At 44.8% G+C, this 13,359-nt stretch overlaps 2 protein-coding genes and 1 long non-coding RNA gene across 9 annotated transcripts in view; 1 reads left to right on the forward strand and 2 right to left on the reverse strand.

Moving 5' to 3' along the window:
- The window catches only part of RHOC (ras homolog family member C), a 421,559-nt gene that overhangs the window by 83,593 nt on the left and 324,607 nt on the right, over window positions 1-13,359 (reverse strand). The gene's annotated exons all lie outside the window — the stretch shown is intronic.
- Window positions 1-13,359, reverse strand: part of KCND3 (potassium voltage-gated channel subfamily D member 3) — a 121,438-nt gene that overhangs the window by 48,478 nt on the left and 59,601 nt on the right. The window lies entirely within an intron of this gene.
- The window catches only part of LOC134167688 (uncharacterized), a 51,978-nt gene continuing 39,552 nt past the window's right edge, over window positions 934-13,359 (forward strand). The window contains exon 1 of the long non-coding RNA XR_009966256.1: window positions 934-1,138. This is a non-coding gene — a long non-coding RNA (uncharacterized LOC134167688). The remainder of the gene's footprint in view (window positions 1,139-13,359) is intronic.

The following is a 13,359-nucleotide window of genomic DNA, read 5'->3' on the forward strand; positions in this document are numbered from 1 at the left end:
GAGTGGGTCTGTTCAGAATATAACTGTATCCGTTAGCCAGAGCTGGGTCAGGGAGAGAGCCTTGATTCTATTCCTGGCTGCTGGAAATGGCACCTCTGCACCATAGTTTATCCTGGACAAATTTAGAGGCAGAGCCGGTCTGTCAAGGGATCCGTGCCATTGAAAACTGTGTGCAGCTCTCTTTGTTCTGTAATAAAACTGTGTACATTGCATATGATACATAACAATTGCACTTTCAAATTGCAGAGGGATTAGGGCTCTGTTTGATGAGTTTAATATTTTATGTTTATCTTGAAGTTTTTCTACATATCTGTATCTATATCCTGGACCTAATTTAGCCTGGGGTGTAATCAGTAAAAAAAAGGCAGGGTAACCTCATCACCTGTAAGCATTCCGGTGGGGAAATACTCAGCACCAGCAGGAATTCAGGTTAAAGATGTTGAAAAAACATCTCCTTTCATCAGGGCTTTCTTCCTCATTAAATGCAGAGTTTGCTCATAAGTATTTGCCAAATAAAAAGGGAGAAATAGGTAAAAGTTAATACTATACAATTAAGTTCCCTTGAATTTTCCCAGAAGGTTCACCTCAGCTTAATTTAATATCCCCTCAGTCCTCCCAAGCCATCTGCTTGGCTGAGATGCGAAACAAATGTGTACAGTTCGATGTATTTATCATGCCAGCCAGGGAGGTGAGGAAAGCTCTTAGGAAACAGGTTTGCTGAGTGACTCTGCAGGGCAGTTGTCTCTTCAAGACGTCCTTCACCATGCAGCCAAAGGCTGCTATCAGCTATCCTGGAAGAGACTTGGAATAATGGAGCAAGGCAGGTGGAGCCTGTGCTAAATGATGAGCATGTCAACAGCCTCATTGTCTTGGTGAGCTGGGCTCAGCAGCTGGCCTAAATTCCCAGCTGGGTGGGGACACATTCCTCCTGAGCTCGATAGAGACCATCAGTGATTTGAGTGGGAGAGCAAAGCGAAGCAGGAGCATTGGGATGAAGGAGGAAAGCTTCCTGGCCCTTGTGGTGATAACCTAGCACAGCTCTGCCTCTGGGGGAGCAGATGCCAGCCTTTGGAGCATGCTGCTGTCTGGTGTGTGCTCACACCTCTGAGGCAGTGGTGGGTCCTGAGCAGCCCTATAAGTACGTAGGTGCTTTGTAATGGTGGTTATGGACACGGTGCAGGCAGGCTGGTCCTATGCTCCCTTGGGATCTGGGAGCATCTGCATCCAGGTTAATAGTCCTGGACTTACCCCGTCATGTAGGGTGTAATTCAGAGATGGGCAAAATGTGTCCGCTGGTGGAAAGCGTGGTCTGAGCACCCAGTGACTCTGGTTCCCACTTCCCCCTCTGTCATTGCCAGGGGGTACTTTTCCCAGATCCTAAAGACTCCTGCACTGGGAAACTGGGAATTCTCCTGCATAAGCAAGGGGCTAACACCAACCTCATTACCCTGTGATTAACTTTACCCTTCTTCCCTCCAGAATTGTTGTTGATGCTTTGCCAATGCTTTTAGCATCATGAGTGCTTTTTGGCATTCAGACACTGGGGGCTTTGCAAACAAGTGAGGCTGGGCTGGTTTGTAACTTCCTCCTCTCTTCTTGGCCTGGGGTCTTTACAGGACACGTTGGCGTATGCTCTGGTGGCTACAGGTCTTTCCCTTTGAAGTTTCCCTTTGAAAAGCCTCTGTGTGTGTGTATGGTGCAGAGTGCACAGGCAGGTCCTGGCTGAACAGGGAAACGTCTGCTCTCCAATTAGCAGAAAACCCAAAAGAATAGCATTACTAAACCTGCCTGAATGCTTGCAGTTCAAATGCTGGGCTGCTGAGCAGCAGGGGAATCCTTCAAGATCTTTGTTTTACATACGGAGGTGGATACTGGCTATGAAAATGCTTATCTTTGTCCCAGGTCTGATGTAGAGCTTAATGTTTACAAAGGGCTGGAGAGCTATAGCCTGACACTTGGAGCAATAGCACCATTGGTCCATAGGCCAAGGGGAATGGCTTTAACCTGCCCGAGGGGAGACTGAGCTGAGCTCTTAGGCAGAAGCTCTTCCCTGTGAGGGTGCTGAGGCGCTGGCACAGGGTGCCCAGAGAAGCTGTGGCTGCCCCATCCCTGGCAGTGTTCAAGGCCAGGTTGGACACAGGGGCTTGGAGCAAGCTGCTCCAGTGGAAGGGGTCCCTGCCTGTGGCAGGGGTTGGAGCTGGAGGAGCTTTAAGGTCCCTTCCAACCCAAACCAGGCTGGGATTTTCTACGATTCATTGCTGAGATGAAAGGGTATCAGATCAGGCAGTTGCAAGGAAACGCTATTGCTCTTGTGCTCTCTTCCATCCTCCTGCAGGGCTCAGTGTGTTTGGGATCTTGCAGTGTTCCCATTCAGAAAGGCTGTGTTTGTGCACCTGGAGTTTTGGATGGAGCACAGGCTCTGATCCTGGCTTGGAAGAGTGTTGTTTGCCTGATGTGAGCTCTAGTGAAGGGCAGGTGTGGTGGGGTGTTAAATGAAGCTTATATCTCTGTGATGCTTCTGCAGGAACAATGGGGCATTTGTCCTTATTGCACACCAGTGCAGGGTTCTCTGCCTCTGGACTTGCTGGTATTCAAACTTTAGGTGAGGCTTAACAAAGATTAGGGTTTTTTTAATCTAAGACAAATATCAGCAAAGTTCATTCTTTGAGACTGCTTTGATATTTTGCATCTCCAGTTTACTCCAGGAGCAGAATAAGTTGTTTGGGGAGTTCATTTATATTCATAAGGTATTAATTCACAGCTGTTCCAGCTCTATAAGGGATTCCTATAAGGTCTGAGCAAGGAAATGGGCTAGTTTGACTTTCAGTGATTTCCTTTCATACACAACATACAGCTGTCGATAAGTAAAGGTTGGCCTTCAGCTGGGTAATGTTAAAAAGTGCATTTCTATTCATGAGGTGTCTGGCAGTCACTCTTTCAAAACCTTAGGACTGTATTTAAGACAGGAGAGAACAGACCCAGAGCTGTGCTTAAGTTTTCTGCCTCCTTGTCCTTAAAAGCCATGTTTCCATGCAGCACATCTCTGAGCTGTTTTGTACCTAGATGTTACATGTTCACCCTGGCTGTGGACACACTGGGGCTCACCAGCATTTTGGTCATGGAATGAAAAGATGCACTCCTAGAGCACAACTGTGTGCAGTGCAGGGTGGCAGGGCACGCACTGGAGTCAAAGCTCTTGGAAGCTGGCCCCAAAAGAGGAATTTGATTTAATGCTATTTACATGTAGAACACTCTTTCCAGTTGTAAACTGTATCCATAGATGGGATTTGTTTTCCTTTGGCATCTATAAAATTAACTTGAATTACTCCAGGTATAAGATATTAAGTATAGAAAACAGGGACATTTCCATCTTCTCCTCTTTGAAGGCAGCTCTGCTGCAGTGCACACGGGGCTATGCTGAGCAGATCCACACCTCCACAGCAACTTTTGAACCTCATGTTTGAAAGGGAAACCTGCTCTTGGCTCTGGATGGGTGAGAGTGTCTGTATGTGAGATACGGAAACATAAGGAAGTATTATATGTCTGTTCTTTAGCACAGAGAGCAGGTTGTATTTGTTATGGGAACAGGCGCTTGGGATGAAGATGTGACAGGAGAGATCTGGTCTCTCACCACCCTTTAAATAAATAGAACTTATTTCTATTATTTAATTTGGTAGAATTTATTTCTGTTATTTTATTTAATAGAATTTACTTCTATTTATTTAGACCACCACCCAAATAATGCATAGAAAAGGTTACTGCAACTGAGAAGGTTGTAGGTGAACGCATAAGTGGCCAGTGGGGGATGACATCTCTATCATAGAATCAACCAGGTTGGAAAAGACCTATAAGATCGTCAAGTCCAACCATTACCTCAGGACTGCAAGACCACCACTGACCCATGTCACTGAGGGCAGATCAAGGATTTTTCTCCCTAAGTCCTTTACTGTGCTTTATCTGCCAAGGACATGGGTGTAGGCAACAAGGTGTGTTATATCCACTCTTCAGTTGCATTCTCACAACACAGGCCGTGTTCTGGGTATTGAGGCATTATTGGTCATCTAAGTGGGATCTAAACCCTTCTCGAAGTCTTATTATGTGAAAGCACAGAACAGGGATTTTTTTAAATAGAGGAGCTGTAAAAAGTGTCCTTTCAGCTGCTGTGCTGCAGGTTTATTATGCATTATAATATATCAAAAAAGTTATACCCAAGCCCTAGTTCTTTAACTGATTACGCCCTAGTTCTTGTTTTGAAGAACAGGATTGTTCTTCAAAGCCATCTGCAAAGAGCTGTGTGCTGGCTGCTTGCTGCAAGTCGGTTTTGAAGTGCAAAAGCAGAAAGAATCGTAACCATCACCAGAGATTTTGCAACTGTAATAGGCGCGCATCGTGAGGCTGAGTGTTTGCGATTGCTATTTTTGAGTCTTTGACTTACTTGAAAAGAACTTGATGCTCGTGTCATTTTATGTAAATTGGGCTCCGTCTGTCACTGCCTATTGGATATAAAGGGGTTTAGAAGGCTTGTTTTTAGAAATGCACAAGACTCTTTCAACTGAAATAATTGGTGTGCGCACATCCATGACATAATATTTTTCCATAATCGTAGCACAAGTAACCAGGGATAGAAATGGGAGGAAGATCATCACAGCTGTCCCAAAGATATCATGGAATAGGTTATATTTTAGAGGCAGAAGTCGCCTTCACTTCTGAAGTATCATCTGTATATGGGACCAGGCATGAATGCTCAGGCCAGCAACCTAGTTAAGGTGACAAATACCCCAGCAGTACGTAGTGACTATCAGCATCATTATAACACTGCTTTCCCTGTAGGAGTTGTGTTGTCTTCTGAAGGTGAGGGCCCTATGAAAGTGGTTTCAAGCTGCCAAAAGACCATGCAGAAAACAGAAGGAGTGTGCAAAGGAACAAAGCTAGACATGGAAAAGCTTTCTAAACACAGCATTATTCACTCTTCCTATTTTTAAGGGGTTAGTAAACTGTAATAGCATATTAAAGAAAACCTTTTCCTTGTCTAGGAAGGCACATCATTAGAAGCTGTTCTAGGTGATTACAAACAGTGCTTATAGGTAACCTATTGCTCTGCAACATTGGATTCACCATCACTCCAAGACCTACTAATCAATATATACATGGCACTGAAAAAGAATCCGCTACCAGTGGTAATTACGACTCTTAAATCTATATGTACAAGTCTAAATGATCTGGTAGAGTCCCTGTGATGAAGTTAGAACTGTTACCCTTTGGACTGTGCTTGATTGTGAGCTAGGAGTTTTAAATCCTGGCAGAGGAGCCATTTTCCTACTTCATTGTGGTTTTTAAATTGCTATTAATAAAACATAGTGCTGTCTGTGTCTTGATGCAGAGAGACCTTAGCCTTAGTACATGCCCTTCCCATTTATTATTTATACAGGCATTTAACAGCTCTGACATATCTTAACAGAAACACCAGGCAGTTGTTTGTGAACCAGGAATAGTAACAAATATAGTTGATATTTCAAAAGGGTTTTTTTTTAATGCATATGTAATTGAATGAGAATAATACCTGAGCCTCGTGGGTCCTGGGAGGAGTGACATTGCGTGTGTTGTCTTTTGCTTAACTTCAACAGTTTTACCACTTGCCTTTTATTTCCAAGTTCAAGTGCCACTTAAAGGGTATTTTATATACGTGTGTATGCATATGGCTGCTAATTGAGTTTATATGTGCAGCAGGGGTTGAGTAAGAAGTGGTTAAGTGCACCTCCTTAGTGGCATCTCGGAAAAGCTGATTGCTTTTCCTCGTCTCTTCTTGTTTCCTGATGGGTGAATGCTCCCATGACTGTTAAGGATTCTGCCTCCTTCTGCAGAGGGTTAGCCAGGCTGCTCCTGCAAGTACTGGTGCAAGTTGGATGTAATAGCAGCTTTCCCAAGTGAGGAGATAACCAGCAGAGTGGCCTAAACTTTGCTCAGAACGCCCCCCTGAGCAAAGCTGTGTCTGGAGAAGGTCGCATCTCCCAAGAATGGTACTTAAAACCAATGAGAAAGGCTCACACCTTCAAGAAGTCAGTGTCTTTGACTCCGCTACCCTTGAAAACAATGACAAATCTCATGTTTTGTCTCTGTCATCAGTAAAAATAAACGGGACGACCCCAAGTTCCGAGAGTAAAGAGAGCAAACTAGGAAGCATTTAAAGAAAAAAGCATTGATCCTGCACTATTGAAGTGAAGGGAATTTTATGGTTGACTTTGAGGGATGCAAAACAAGTCTTTGAACTAGATTACTTCTAATTTTCATAGCACTGTGAAAAATATCTGCAGCTCATATGAAACTAAGTTAGCATTATCTCCACTGGCAGGGAAGCGAAGCCTTTCTGAAAGTCAAGCAGGAAATCAGTGACAAGAGTTGGGAACCAGACCTAAACTTCTCCAGCTCCAGCCCAGTGAAAGGACCCACACGTTGTAAAGGCAAAGGGGCTTTCTGTTGCATTCTCCAACTGGAAGAATTCATGTGATGAGTCTGAACCTCCTGTTCCAACTTCTTTCAGGTGGTGTAGGTTAAACACTTGGAAGTAGGTTACAAAGAACTCAAGTGCTGAAGAACAAATATTCCTCTGGCGACTCGCTTGGTGGCCTAGTTCTTGGGCAGCAAAGTCATAGGAGACGGAACACTTTGCATCGCACTAAACAAATGCTGGAGGCACTTTTAGGAGAGGTCCAGGGAGATATGCAGAGAAAAAGGAAATGGTAGCTCCTGAGGAGCTGCTGGTTCTGAGCTGCTTAACAGGTCCCTGGGGCAGTGGGGTCAGGCTCTGCTCTGCAGGGCTGGGAGGCAGCAGTGACAGCTCGCACCAGGTCTAGTGCAGGGCACTGCTCCCATGGGATCAGCAGACTGCACTTAAACATCCTCAAGTGCCTTTTCTCCATCACCTCCTTCTCTGAACACGCTATTGCTGATGGCCCTGGATTAGTCCAGTTCTCGAAGTTCATTATGTATGTTGATGAATATTTGATTAGAAATGGCACTTAATTCTCAACTGAATGAAAAGAAACAACCCTTCAGCTGCTAAATGCTGTCTCTGGTCAGTAGAAGCAGACTTCAAGTGTTTTTTAAGGTGCAAAGCCTGACTGCCCTTGAAGTGTCCTTTCTTGGGTTGCTATGTTCTACTGGGTTACTCCCAACCACAGAAGCCTAACCTTTGTAGGGGAGAGAGAAAGCATGCATGGTCTTGTATTTAAAGGTTTTATGGGACATGAAGTAATTTTTCTGGTTAAAAGCTAAACTTTATAGTGTTTCTATTTTTAATGAAATATTAATTGCAGAAGATGACTCTGGAAATGACTGCTCAGATCATTTAATCCATATAGATGACCTTTACATTGAATTTATCCTCTCATGCTTACACTGCCCTTCAACCCCATCTGGGGACTGACCTCTGCTGGCAGACTCTTCCACTGTTAATGAGAAAGGCGCCTGGTTTATGCTCCTCTTTAATGTTTATTAATGTTCCTCTGCTGAGGATGCTGTGGGATGAAGAGCTGGTGATTACCGTGATAGAAAGTTTCCCTGACAGCTCTTTATGTACAAACAGCCTGGTTATTCTTGTACGGCTTTTGAGAGTCAGATGTACTTCAAAGGGACAAGAAAAGGGGGATCAGTTTCCCCTGAAGTTGAAAAGCAAACCCACCTCTATGCTCTTTTAGTGGAACATAAGCATTACTTGGCAAATACGTGTTTTTTTTTCTCCTCTCCCAACTATCTTAATTCATTCCTTTTGATGCTGATAAGCAGCTTTATGCAGCATGAAATTTTCAACCATGATTCCGAGTTGCCTGAGAATTCAGGTATAAAAATGAACCATCAGCCAGCAAGAAAATCTGTGCTCATGTGCTGAAAGTCTTCAAAGGATTAGGTTAATTTACAGAATAGTTTTCCACTAAGAGAGGAGGTTCTGCTTCTGCGAATGCAGGATGTCACAAGGCAGTGCTTTGAGTGAAGATTATAACGTTAGTTCCAATGTTGTGAGAGGCCGAGGGGAATGGCTTTAACCTGCCCGAGGGGAGACTGAGCTGAGCTCTTAGGCAGAAGCTCTTCCCTGTGAGGGTGCTGAGGCGCTGGCACAGGGTGCCCAGAGAAGCTGTGGCTGCCCCATCCCTGGCAGTGTTCAAGGCCAGGTTGGATGGGACCCCCAAACAAACACTTCAGAGGACAGGAGAGGGAACCCAGAAACGCTCTCTGTGTGTGATGGGCTCTTGAGAGGGCTCTCACTTTGGTGCTTGATTTATGTGCCTCTGCCTGTGATTGAGCAGCGTGCTGGTTCGGGTGGTCCCAGCAGGTCCTGTGCTGTACCACCGCATGGCTTGTTTAGGGCTCAGGATGCTTCTGATGCTGGCTATGGCTGAGGTTGCTATGGAGAGCAGAGTGGGGTATGCAAAGCAAAGGGAAGACTCTAAAGTTACTCTTAGCCCTTTTTTCCCCTCTGGTGTGACACTAAGCACCTTCCATACTGTTGAGGGTAACCTGGTGGCAGCTGAGGCCTGTCAGTATGTTGCTTCAGTTTGGGGATTTGACACATGGATAAAATCCCTTAAGCCTGCTCCTGGGGATTTGGAGATATTTGTAAAGCTCAGATGCACAAAGCAGCCTCTGAGCTGTGGCTGCTGGATGGCTGAATGGAACTGCATTCAAGTTCTCAGCAAAAGCTCCCATGTTCCTTCTCTTGCATCCTCTGCTGGAGTTTCTCTTTAACAGTAGTGTTGTTGCTCTCTGCTGTTTCCAAACAACAGCCAACTTAAAGCAGGCAAAAATCCCTAAATAAAAACCAAGCCGTGAGCTGTTTAAGCACATTTCCTAGGCCTTTCCCTATCTCTGCCCTCCAGTTATAGCAAGGCTGTTATAATTCAAATCTAAATGTAAACCAGCCAGGATTCTTCGGCTTGGACATTTCTATGCTAATGAGCCTAACAGAAGGGCTGCAGAAGCCGCCAATTCAAAGTGACCCAGCAATTCCCCCCCAGCTCCCAGATTTACAGCTCTGTTCCAAACCATCAGCTGGTGCTTAAGTGGTATCTGAGTCTGCTTTCCTCCTGCTTTACACAAGAACCAGAGGGATGTCAGGACATGGGTGCTTTACCCAGCTCCCCAGAATTGGACACCGGCTGTGCTGTTCCTCAGCATCTCTTGGGCCGGTACAAGCAGCTTCTGTATCTGTTCTGAGCCCAGCAATGGCACAGGAAGAGCTGAATGGTATTGATCTGGTTTGAATGCTGTCTACACATAGGAACACCTCCCCTTTGGGGGCCTGCTACAGCATTTGGAGACCTCAGCATCTTGGCATTATTTATCAGTGCAGTGGCATCTAGCAATGTGTGGCAGAAGACTGGGAACAGGCATTTTCTGTTGCCTGTTCTTTGCTGGGGGAACAATAACACTAGCTAATAGCAGAGAATCTGCATTTCACAGCAGGTACCATAACTCACGCCATTAAAATGCCTTGTACCTTATGCCCTTATCTCCACTCACTTGGGAGATTCCTTGTCGGGCTCTGTGGACTCCACAGCTTGCCTTGCTGCAGGACCCTGCTGGGGACATGTGGGAAACTGCCTCTTTTGTATAGACACACAGCTCTTCACACACGGATTGTTTTATGAGTTACCTTTTCCATGTACAAAAACTATATTGAGCAGGTAGAGAGTACTTTTAGACTCCAAAATGAAGAGCCCTAAAAATGCAGCTTACTTGAAAGAGTAAATATGTGTGGATAATCCTCCTTGGGAAACTTAACTCGTGAGATCTCTCCCATCAGTGCCTTTTGCCAAAGCATTTGTCAGGTGCCAGCTGCCAGCAGATATCTGTTCATCAGCCCATCAGAAGTGACTGTCAGTCTGCATTCTGCTTCTAGCAGACAGTGGGACTGGAGACACTGTTTTGAGCCATGCAGTAGGTCAGTGATGTGTGGGGTGAGAGCAGCTTCAACTGCTGTGCTGAGTCCTTTGGGCTCCGCAGGTGATTGGATATCTGTGCTCTCCTATCGGCAGGTCTTAACCGGCTTTGGAAATGCTATCAATGCCTTTATGAATGGATAGGAAGAGTAAATTTGATTCTTTCTCAGCCATGTGCTGCTGTCTGTAATTGCATAGCTTTGGATTGTAATTAGGCAGATTCCTTCCGCAGCTCAGAGCTGGGCAAGGCAATAACAGTCACATAAAATGCTGAATGTCCCCTTCTTATCAAAGCCAACCCACAGCTCTGGGTCCTGCTATGCCAGGCTCTTGGAAGGTATTGGAGGTTGGAATTAGAGCCTGGATCTGAATGTTGCAGTTAGGTCACATTTAATCCATGTGTTTGTGTTCTGGATTGGTTTTGTCCTCCTGACCTCGGTGTATTTGTGATGCAAGCTGGGTTTGTACAGTGGGAAAGAAGTTAGTGGAAGGATACTTGACTGCAGTGCCTACGTGCACCCTTACTCAAGGCTTCTACACCTGTAACAACTTGCACAGGCACATGAATTTTGAATAGTTGTAAAATCTACTCTTTACATTTCCAATGCCTAGAGAAAAAGATTGCAGGAGGCTAAAAGAAGATGTGACCCATGCTATGTATCACCAAGTCACACTTCAGCAGTCTTCATACCTGAGAACCAGGACCTGGAAAAACTGCTCAGTGGGCTCTGTTTTAACCTCTGCCTGCCAGCCTGCTGTTCTGCCTGCCTGCATGTCAGTGCTCCTGCGAGTCAGGATTTCTTCACAGCTGAATAACATTCCTCGTGCAAGGTAATGCTGGGCTGCTTGACTGAGTACTTCCAGCCTTCTAAATCTTAGGGTAATTATTTTAATAAATATGAATTGCGGGACTCCTGCCTAGATATGCAATAGAAATCTAATCTATAATACAGATGGAAAGCAGTGCAGCTGCACTGTGTTAATTAAGTATACACCAAACATATGGCAATACACCTCCAGACCAACAGGCACAGAATTCTCTTGGATGCAATTAGCTCTTGTGCATGCATAAAGAATCAGTCATGAACTCCAAAAATGCATAAGTCATAACCTCTGACTGATGAAACTGCTAATGCTAAATTACTTCACTTACACTGCAGCAATGTTTATCTAGTCATTGGAATGCTGGTGGGGTTTGGGTGTTGAAAAGAAAAATATAAGCTGATTTTCTTCGGTATCTGATCTTCCTTACTTTACAAATCCCACATTGGAGCTTTGCCTCTGAGGAACCAGAGGAGTGGCTTAGAGAAAGAAATACAACCCCAGAGGGATGATATTCCATCGCCCTACAACTCATGCAGTTATTTATGCAGGTTTAAAATAGAAGAAGTATTGGTGTAAAATAGTATTCAGATATAGTGTCACTCACATTCTTGATGTGAATTTGCATCAAGATGCATAAGGATCACAACAACCAAGTTTTGACCCCATGAGTAAGTCATACAACCGGAGAACACCTACTAGGACACATCCTATCACGTCATTCACTGTTCTGTGTTTAAGGGCAGTGTGGGATGCCCTGGCTCTGGGGTGATGGACAAAGCTGCCTCTGTCAGTGTCAGTGACAAATCGCCCTGAAGTTGATGGCCCCTGCATTTCACTCATACAAAGCTCTAAACGCTGCCTCAAAGAGCTTACAACCGCAGTACAAGGCAGAAGACAACAAGTGTTACAAGAAGCCAGGAACATGCTAAGGCAGTTTTGATTATCAGATGGCTTCAGGGTATTCTGAGCTGGTTTCCCACAAATGGCTCTGCTCAGCATTGCCAGTAAACCCACCCGGGCAGTCCCTGAGCACTCTGCTCTTGCTCACAACTGTTCTGCAGTGTCACAGCTTCAGATTCATACGGTCTTTGTTTCATATTGCTTAGAGAGTGGGGGAACTTCTTGGATTGTCAATTGGAGGCATTTGTTACTGTTCAAAGTCAGGCACATCAGAGTGGCTGCCTTTCATTTGCACAGCTCTAGGAGAATATCGGTCTTTTCCAAGAAAAGCAACCATCTGTGTCCCTTCCTGGGCTTGGAAAAAACCCCAAACAAAACCCCCACCGTTTTCTCAATGAAAGTTCTTTATCCTTTGCAACCACTATTGCTTTGCTCCTGTTTTACCAGCCCTTGTTTCCAACAGTACTTCTGGAATCGGCTGCAGAATCTGACTGTCTAAAAGGGGGCCTTTGAGGAGAGTGAATTGCACTGATTGTGGTGAGTTTGAACAGTTTTCACCTGGAGGTCTACAATAAGATTCAGGTCAACTACTTAAGACACAAACAGGTTCATTTATGCCTTGCTCCTCTTCCACTAAAGATAGATATCACCTCTTAGAGCAGACACTTGACACTGGCTTTCCTTATTCCCAGCCTGATGCAGCAGCCTATAATTACTTTTCACACCTTGGCTACTGTGAACTCCCCTGTCTCATCTGTTAATCTGCTAACAAGCAGCAAATGTGTTTTAGAGAGATCCAAATGGGAGGCCATGACCTAATGGTTCACCTTCTGAGGGAGCTATGCAGAAGGCACAGGGCTTAAATAACTTTTAAATGTCTTGAATTAATCTGATTTTTACAGTCTGAACAGAAGTGTGAGTGTATATCTTAATATTAATGCAGAAAGTTGTAAATGGACTAAAAGCTGATTGCATAAAATCATCTTTAATTTCCTTTAGGTGCCAGTGAAACGATTCAGTGTAAGCGCAAGGTACCAGTTTTACAGCCTGGAAGCATCTGCCATGTGGTTGTCTGAAACAAGCCCCTGCCCCTGGCTTGGATGTAGGTGTTGTCACAGGAGGCAATATTTGATCTCTCAGTTTTGTGGTGGTTTACAGGGGTTGGCCTTTGTGCTGTTACAGCAGCCCCCGCTTCCTTGTTTCTGTGTCTGGAATAGAAACTTTGGACTTGGTGTAAAGCCAGCAGCAGCAGGAGGATAACCTCCGCCTGTCATGTTCATCTTCATCCTGACTGTCATTCACAAACTCACACCAGCATGTGATGCTCATCTCAGGGAGGAAAACTTCCTTTGCATCAGCATGCGAGCTGATTCTTATTCATTTGTTCGTTTATTTGTCTATCCATCATTCCCCCAAATTGTTTGCATGACAATGGAGATTAAAACTTCTGCAATAATAGCTGGAGCTGAAATTGGATTCTAAGCTTCCCAGGCCATGGGATGATTAGAGTTGTCGGAGCATGTTGCTGGAGAGCTCTCTCTTTGTTAGTGGCTCTGATGTCCTGTGTGGGCTGCCCCAGCCCTGCCTTCCCTGCAGATTAAAGGAAGATTGTTCTTTCATTTTCATACTCTGTATCTCTCGTTTGCCCAAGCGCATAAATTGAAGCCGCTTGTGCCATTTGTCCTAAGTCCCTTTTTCCAGA

This window comes from Pezoporus occidentalis, unplaced genomic scaffold, assembly GCF_034315485.1.
Source record: "Pezoporus occidentalis ecotype Australia unplaced genomic scaffold, CSIRO_AGI_Poc_V1 ctg294, whole genome shotgun sequence".
Taxonomy (NCBI): domain Eukaryota; kingdom Metazoa; phylum Chordata; class Aves; order Psittaciformes; family Psittacidae; genus Pezoporus; species Pezoporus occidentalis.